Raw genomic sequence first — 8007 nt, forward strand, 5'->3', positions numbered from 1 at the left:
CACTTTTAGTTTAGTTTAGAGATACAGCACTGAAACAGGTCCTTCGGCCCACCAAGTCTGTGCTGACCATTAACCACCCATTTATACTAATCCCATATTCCTACCACATCCCCACCTGTCCCTATATTTCCCTACCACCTACCTATACTGGTCACAATTTAGAGATACAGCACTGTTATCTATGTGGTCAATTCTCCAGGTACATCCTGGAATGCAATGATAGCCCCTGTGTCTCTTCCTCACTATCATCAAACATTATAAATCCCTCTCCCTTACATCCTCCTCCCTCACCTCCAACAACACGTGATAAACACAGCAATGTCTTTGCCTCTCTCATGTTGAGAGCAACTGTTCACCTGCTCCTGTTGAAATCAGCCTTCGATTGTCAACCAAACCAACCATTTCTGTCCTGAACCAACTGCTTTTACCAATCTCTCTCCTATCTCACCTCAATCTCTATGTAAATTTGTCTAGTCCTTAAAAGTCTCCTCCTGCAGCCTTGAGCTTATTTCCACTCGAATAATAATCACTCCTGTTCCTGGTCCCCACATTAGTTGATATTTGACATGTGACTCTATTCTCAACTTCTTCTCCGTCCCTTTCAAAACAACTATTGTCACCCCTTCCTCAAACGTCAAGGCACATCCCCCCCATTCTTAAAAAGGTAACTACAATCCCATCTCACACCTCCCTCTCCTCTCCAAATCAATGAGCTTCCTTCAATCATGAGGTCAGAAGTGAGGATGTTCGCTGATGATTGCACAATGTTCAACACCATTCACAACTACTCAGATACTGAAGCAGTCCGTGTCGAATTGCAGTAAGACCTGGACAATATCCAGACTTGGGCTGATAAGTGGCAAGTAACATTCGTGGCAAACAGATGCCAGGCAATGACCATCTCCAACAAGGGAGAATCTAACCATCTCTCTGTGATATTCAATGGCATTACCATCGCTGAATCCCCCATTATCAACACTCTAGGGGTTACCATTTACTGGAATCTGAACTGGAGTAGCAATATAAATATCGTGGCTACAAGAGTAGCTCAGAAGCTAGGAATTCTGCGGTGAGTAACTCACCTCCTGACTCTCCAAAGCCTGTCCACAATCTACAAGGCACAATCAGGAATGTGACAGAATACTCTCCACTTGCCTGGATGGGAGAACCTCCAACAAAATACAAGAAACTCGACACCATCCAGGACAAAGCAGCTCGCTTGATTGGCACCCCATCCACAACATTCACACCCTGCACCACCGACGCACAGTGGCAGCAGTGTGTACCATCTAAAAGATGCACTGCAGCAACGCACCAAGGCTCCTAAAACAGCACCTTCCAAACCCGCGACCTCTACCAACTAGATGGACAAGGGCAGCAAATGTATGGGAACAACGCCACCTGCAAGTTCCCTTTCCAGTCACACACCATCCTGACATGGAGCTATATCGCCGTTCCTTCACTGTCACTGGGTCAAAATCCTGGAACTCCCTTCCTAACAGCACTGAGGGTGTATCGACCTCACATGGACTGCAGCCGTTCAAGGTGACATTTAACCACCACCTTCTCAAGGTCAATTAGGGACGGGCAAGAAATGCTTGCCGAGCCAGCGACGCCCATATCCCATGAATAAACAAATGTATTTGATTACGAAACTAGATACTAATTTTGCAAAGTAATAGCAAGTTATGGTTTTGGACAGTGTCATGGTCTTGTCGGGTTTTTTTTTCAGAATATGCAGTTTGCCATTAAGTCTTGCAAGGGATCAGTATTGCTTTCAGAGCTGGCAAGCTATAGGAGTTTTTAGAAGGTGCATTTTTGTTGCCTTACAAACAGCCATTTGCAGACTGCGATTCAAAGGATGCATTCTCGATACCATGGAAACAGCCTGATGAGTGAGCCTGATACAAAACAGTTTGAACTGGCAGTTAGTCAGACAGTTTGAACAGACACAGACAAAAGACACAGTCAGCTGTGGTGTCAGCACTGAAAAAGAGCTCTCAACCATTTAAACTGAAGGAAATAGGATGTTTTGTCTGTTTAATCGTTCTCTCTCGAAATTCTAAAAAGTCAAGCCAAGACAGAGATTTCTGATAATTTAAATTTAAGAAAGGGAAGTTAGACTGTGACTATCTTTTATCCCTCAAAAACTCTAATTTTAGATGGATTCTTTGAAAGTGTTTGCAGGTTGTTAATTGTTGAAATTCACTGGATTTCGAACAACATTCTGTGAGGTTTTTCGAACAACATTCTGTGAGGATATCGAACAACATTCTGTGAGGACATCGAACAACATTCTGTGTGGTTTGTCGAACAACATTCTGTGAGGATATCGAACAACATTCTGTGTGGTTTTTCGAACAACATTCTGTGAGGTTTTTCAAACAACATTCTGTGAGGTTTGTCGAACAACATTCTGTGAGGATATCGAACAACATTCTGTGTGGACTTCAAACAACATTGGACTGTAAATTTGCAAGGACTCTAATTTGTCCATTTTTAAATCTTCACCTACCTCTTATAATTAAAGAATTAATTTGTTGATTTCAAAACAGCTGGTTTGGTTAGCCTCATTTGGGAGTTAATAGATGGTACAATTCGGTTGGGTCTTTCTTTAATTTGGAAAGTTTTGAATGATATGTTAGCCGATCTGTGGAATGACGGGATTGAATTAACAGTGTGTCGGTCCCACCACAATCAGAATCGTATATTTTGACTGGAGGCTTTGACAGGAACAGTCGGTCGTAACAACAGTTACAGATGCAGAACACCAGCAAAGTTTCTGACTGATAATAGAGGGGAATTTGTCAATGATAAGTTCAAAGACTTGTGAAAATATGAACATCATGAACATGAATACCGCAGTTGAAAGTCCTTTCAGAAATGGACTCTGTGAAAGGAATCAGGTGGTGATCGCTGAAATATTGCAAAAACAAATTAACTGATGAACCACAATGCAAGTTGACAACCACCTGACATGGACGGTTCCCACAAAGAAATCACTCCAGACAGTTGGAGACTACAGTCCCTATCAATTAGTCTGTGGGTGATACCACAAATTACCTTTTGGTCTGTGCAATAGTCCTCCTGTGCTAGACGATACCACAATTAGCTCCATTTTACTGCGTATTTGAATAATTGAAAATTTAAAGAGCTCTGAGAAATAATTTAAGATCATCTGAGACAGATTTCACTTCAGTAGATTTAGTATCCTATAAAGGAGAGAATCATAGGCAATGAAGTGACCCTGAAAAGGTAATAAATGGTTTTGGGAAAGCAGTATTTCGCAAAAATGGCAATCAAATTGTAAAGATTCATTCATCACGATTAGTCAGCATTAATTACAAAATCTCAGACTCTGTGCAGCCAATGGATGTAAACGGGACAACGTGTACAGGAAATGCTCATGTGCTTTGTGATGAAGTTTCTGAGAAGCAGCATGGTGTGGATTAATTGCTGGTAGTGGTAATTGGAATGATTATGACAAGGCTATCACATCCATAGATCAATTACCCAGACTGGGTACTCAGTGACATATATTCCAGATTAGAGGCATTCAACAGTTGTGGGGTGTGCACGAAAAACAACTGGCAAGTTGAAATATTAGTTGAAGGTTCAGCATCATGGTTTAGAAATGAGGTCCATGGACTGGCAGAATCTGCATGAAAGCACAGTCCAATTACTGGGAGTGAGACCAGAAATTACCCATTTGAGACAAAGCTTCTGATCGCTTTTCTTTATTCTTTCATGAGTTATGGGCATCGTCAGCAAGGCCAGCATTGATTGTCCATCCTTAATTGACCTTGAGAAGCTGTTGGTGAGCCACCATCTTGAACTGCTGCAGTCCGCCAGGTGCAGATACACCCACAGTGCTGTTAAATAGGGAGAGCTTGCAGCAGTAGTCCCGGCAGACATAACAGTGCAAGTAGAGTCCATAACTTGAATTAATTAAACAATGCGATAAAGCCAACAGAGAACAGGACTAGAAGCAGAATTCCTTATGACTGTGAAGTTTTGGTGGCTGCTTATAATCTAGAGGAGCAAACAATAGGAGAGACAAAAAAGAAGGGAGTGAGATAGTTGGAGCGAGTTTGGAATTTATTCTGAGTTACCAGGTAATGTGAAACAAACTTTGTAACAAAGGTTGTTTTGTGATGAACAACTCCTTGCAAATTTACCTTATAAGGTGAAAGCTTGGGGTTTTGAAGAATAACTGCGTGATACAGATGTTTGAGTGGACACTCAAAATTCGAAAAGTACTCTTAAAACACTTTCAGATTTTTTGGCCACATAGTCTTGGAGTATAGGTAAATTGACATAAAAATTATATCTCTGCACGGCAATATTTATCAGAAGTCTTTCTGAAACTATGCAAAGAGGCAGCAGATGAAGGCCGAAAACCTTGGAGACTGAACAAATGTGTCTATGGCCTGAATGGATTTGGTATTTTCCAGTGAGATGTGTTCAACTAAAAGCAAATCCTACAATTTTTCATTGGATTCACAAAGGGAAACTTTTCGGCATCATCATGAAACATGTTATGATTTCTTTTGGAGCGGTACTGTGAAATTTGTGAAATAGGTTATTTTTGAAAACAGTGTCATGTTGTCGAAGCTTTTTGTCTTGCACTCAACAGGACAATCCGCAAGAATAACCAATGTAAGGGAAAACAAAAACTTATTCTGCATGAGAAGACCGTGCTGATCGGTTGGCAAGTGAACTCTGGTTGGTAGAGGCGTTGCCATGGAGAATGCACAAGTTTATGGTGACTGACAGTTAACTGCCAAGCTTTGTTTGAAATTTAAACCAGGCACCTTGACTCTGATTGGTCAAGGCATTGCCCTGAGGAATGAACCAGTGAGTGGCTCTCACTTATTTTGTTCAGCTGAAACAGGTACAATGTTTGTACATATTCTTTCCATCTGCAAGTAACAGGGCCCTGTGTATTAATAGATGTAGCTTCCAGTCCACACACATGCTCCACACTGCGAGCCCTACTGACAATCTTAAATTGGTTTTTAGCATCATTCTTAGCCCATTGTGGATTATTTAGCAAATGTTGCCCAATTGCGGAATCACAAGTAATGTTGGATCCTGTGCTTTGAGTTTTGCAAGCATGAGCTGGTTGGGTTCGACCTGTACCTCATCTGTTGTGAACAGTGGAAGGGACATGTTGTTTGATGTGATCTGCCAGTCATTGGGACGTACGGCCCATATACCTAGCATCACACTGGCATTGAAATTCATATATCACATTATTCATTTGTGTGATAAGCAGGATGTTTTTGGTTTGATGGCAGCATCCGGTTGGTGGCGAACATCACACATGTTGCTACAGCATAGTAGCAGCATGAAAGAGCTAGCTTTACCTGTTGCTCAAAGTTTTGGGATATATTACCCTTCCAGCGTAATCTGAGGTCGACTGGGCAATTTTCAGGGCAGAATAAAAAATGATCTTAGGCTGATTCATAAGTTTACACAATATATCGTGAGAAATGATCTTGATCAGGGTAACCATGTTCAAGCTGAATGTCTTTGATTAGCCCTATTTCAGTATCAAGCTTGCATGGTGAGCAAATGACTCAGGCTGTATTTCATCCACATCCTCATCAACACCAGGGCTATTGTTCCTGTGACTGTTCATCCGCATCAACACCAGGGCGATTGTTCCTGTGACTGTTCATCCACATCAACACCAGGACTATCGTTCCTGAGACTGGTAATCCACAGCAACACCAGGACTATTGTTCCTGTGACTGTTCATCCACATCAACACCAGGGCTATTGTTCCTGTGACTGTTCATCCGCATCAACACCAGGGCGATTGTTCCTGTGACTGTTCATCCACATCAACACCAGGGCTATTGTTCCTGTGACTGTTCATCCGCATCAACACCAGGGCTATTGTTCCTGAGACTGTTCATCCGCATCAACACCAGGGCGATTGTTCCTGTGACTGTTCATCCACATCAACACCAGGACTATCGTTCCTGAGACTGGTAATCCACAGCAACACCAGGACTATTGTTCCTGTGACTGTTCATCCGCATCAACACCAGGGCGATTGTTCCTGAGACTGGTAATCCACATCAACACCAGGGCGATTGCTCCAGAGACTGGTAATCCACAGCAACACCTGAGATGATAACAAAATAATTTGTACATCACATTTTGAAGAAATTTAAAAGGATTATAAAATTATTTTGTTTTCTATATCATTTATTGATGATATTTTATGACACGCAACTAAAAACGGTTTGCCAAATCAGTTTCTTCAGTGGACTGTAACTAATATCCCTGCTCACATTCCCCAGATGACTGTCTCCATGGAGGTTGATCTGTACTATTAATAAGGGCTCCTCTGAAGAGTCTCTACATTTGTGTTTAGCACAAGAAATAGGATACACAGTAATTTACCAGATCGAGCTCATTTACTACCCGATTCTTGCAGCCGTCAATATTACTGATAAGACAGTGAATTAAGAAAGTGAAATTTCAATATCAATATTGACACCTCATGTTATATTTTCCCTGTTTGCTGCCATCAGTTAAATGTCAAGTGATTGTCTTGTTTTCTTAATGTGATTTCTCAATTAGAATTCGAATACTTCTTGAATTTTTTGCACAGAAAGCGATTAAACAGAAATCCCTCAATCTTTACAATAGAACCTCTTCCCGAGAGTCTGCATGGACTGATCAGAAATGTTTGAGCAATTTTCAATGTGCTGATGTTGTTAAGTGGGTTACACGTGTACCATGGGGAATCTAGGAGATATTGTATTGTAAATGTATTTCATGTTAACAAATGGAGTTACTGCAGAGGTTTCTGTTGTTGGTATGGATTTGAATGCATTTTCAATTGTGTTTCTGAGTGTAAGTGGAAGGAATGGACATGTTACTGACACATGACCCATTCCACCAGAGATTTCCATTCTGCACTTTGCCAGCCAATGCTGAAACAGAGGAAGAGAGTGCACTCACCATGCTGCATAGATCATAATGAAACAGGATGGGAGTGAGGTCTCATGTTGTACAGAACATCTCCGGTGAGGCAAGAGTGCACTCTCCATGATGTAGAGAATATAACCGGAAAGGCAAGAGAGCACTCTCCACGTGGTACACACTGTAACACAACAGGGCAAGAGTGCACTCTCCATGTTGTACAAACTGTAACACAGCAGGGCGAGGGTGCACTCTCCATGTTGTACAAAAAGTAACACAGCAGGGCGAGAGTGCACTCTCCATGTTATACAGATTATAACCCAACAAGGAGGTGCTAATCTGCAATTATTTACAGTACATATGACAACACAACAGGGTGAGAGTGCACTCTCCAATTGTGCAAACTGTAACACAGCAGGGCGAGAGTGCACTCTCCATGTTATACAGATTATAACCCGACAAGGAGGTGCTAATCTGCAATTATTTACAGTACATATGACAACCCAACAGGGTGAGAGTGCACTCCCCAATTGTACAAACTGCAACACAGCAGGGCGAGAGTGCACTCGCCATGTTGTACAAACTGTAACACAGCAGGGCGAGAGTGCACTCTCCATGTTGTACAAACTGTAACACAGCAGGGCGAGAGTGCACTTTCCATGATATACAGAATATAAGTCAACAAGGAGGTGCGGATCTGCAATTATTTACAGTACATATGACAACCCAACAGAGTGAGAGTGCACTCTCCATGTTGGACAGACTATAACACAATCGGGCGAGAGCGCACTCTCCATGTAGTGCAGACCATAACCCAACAGGGTGAGAGCGCACTCTCCATGTAGTGCAGACCATAACCCAATAGGGTGAGAGTGCACTCTCCATGTTGAACAGACTACAACCCAACAAGGTGAGAGCTCGCATCTCCATGTTGTACAGACCATAACTCAACAGGGTGAGAGTGCACTCTCCATGTTGTACAGACGATAAACCAATAGGGTGAGAGTGCACTCTCCATGTTGTACAGACCACAACCCAATTGGGCGAGAGTGCGCTCTCCATGTA

Source organism: Heterodontus francisci, chromosome 29, assembly GCF_036365525.1.
Source record: "Heterodontus francisci isolate sHetFra1 chromosome 29, sHetFra1.hap1, whole genome shotgun sequence".
NCBI lineage: Eukaryota > Metazoa > Chordata > Chondrichthyes > Heterodontiformes > Heterodontidae > Heterodontus > Heterodontus francisci.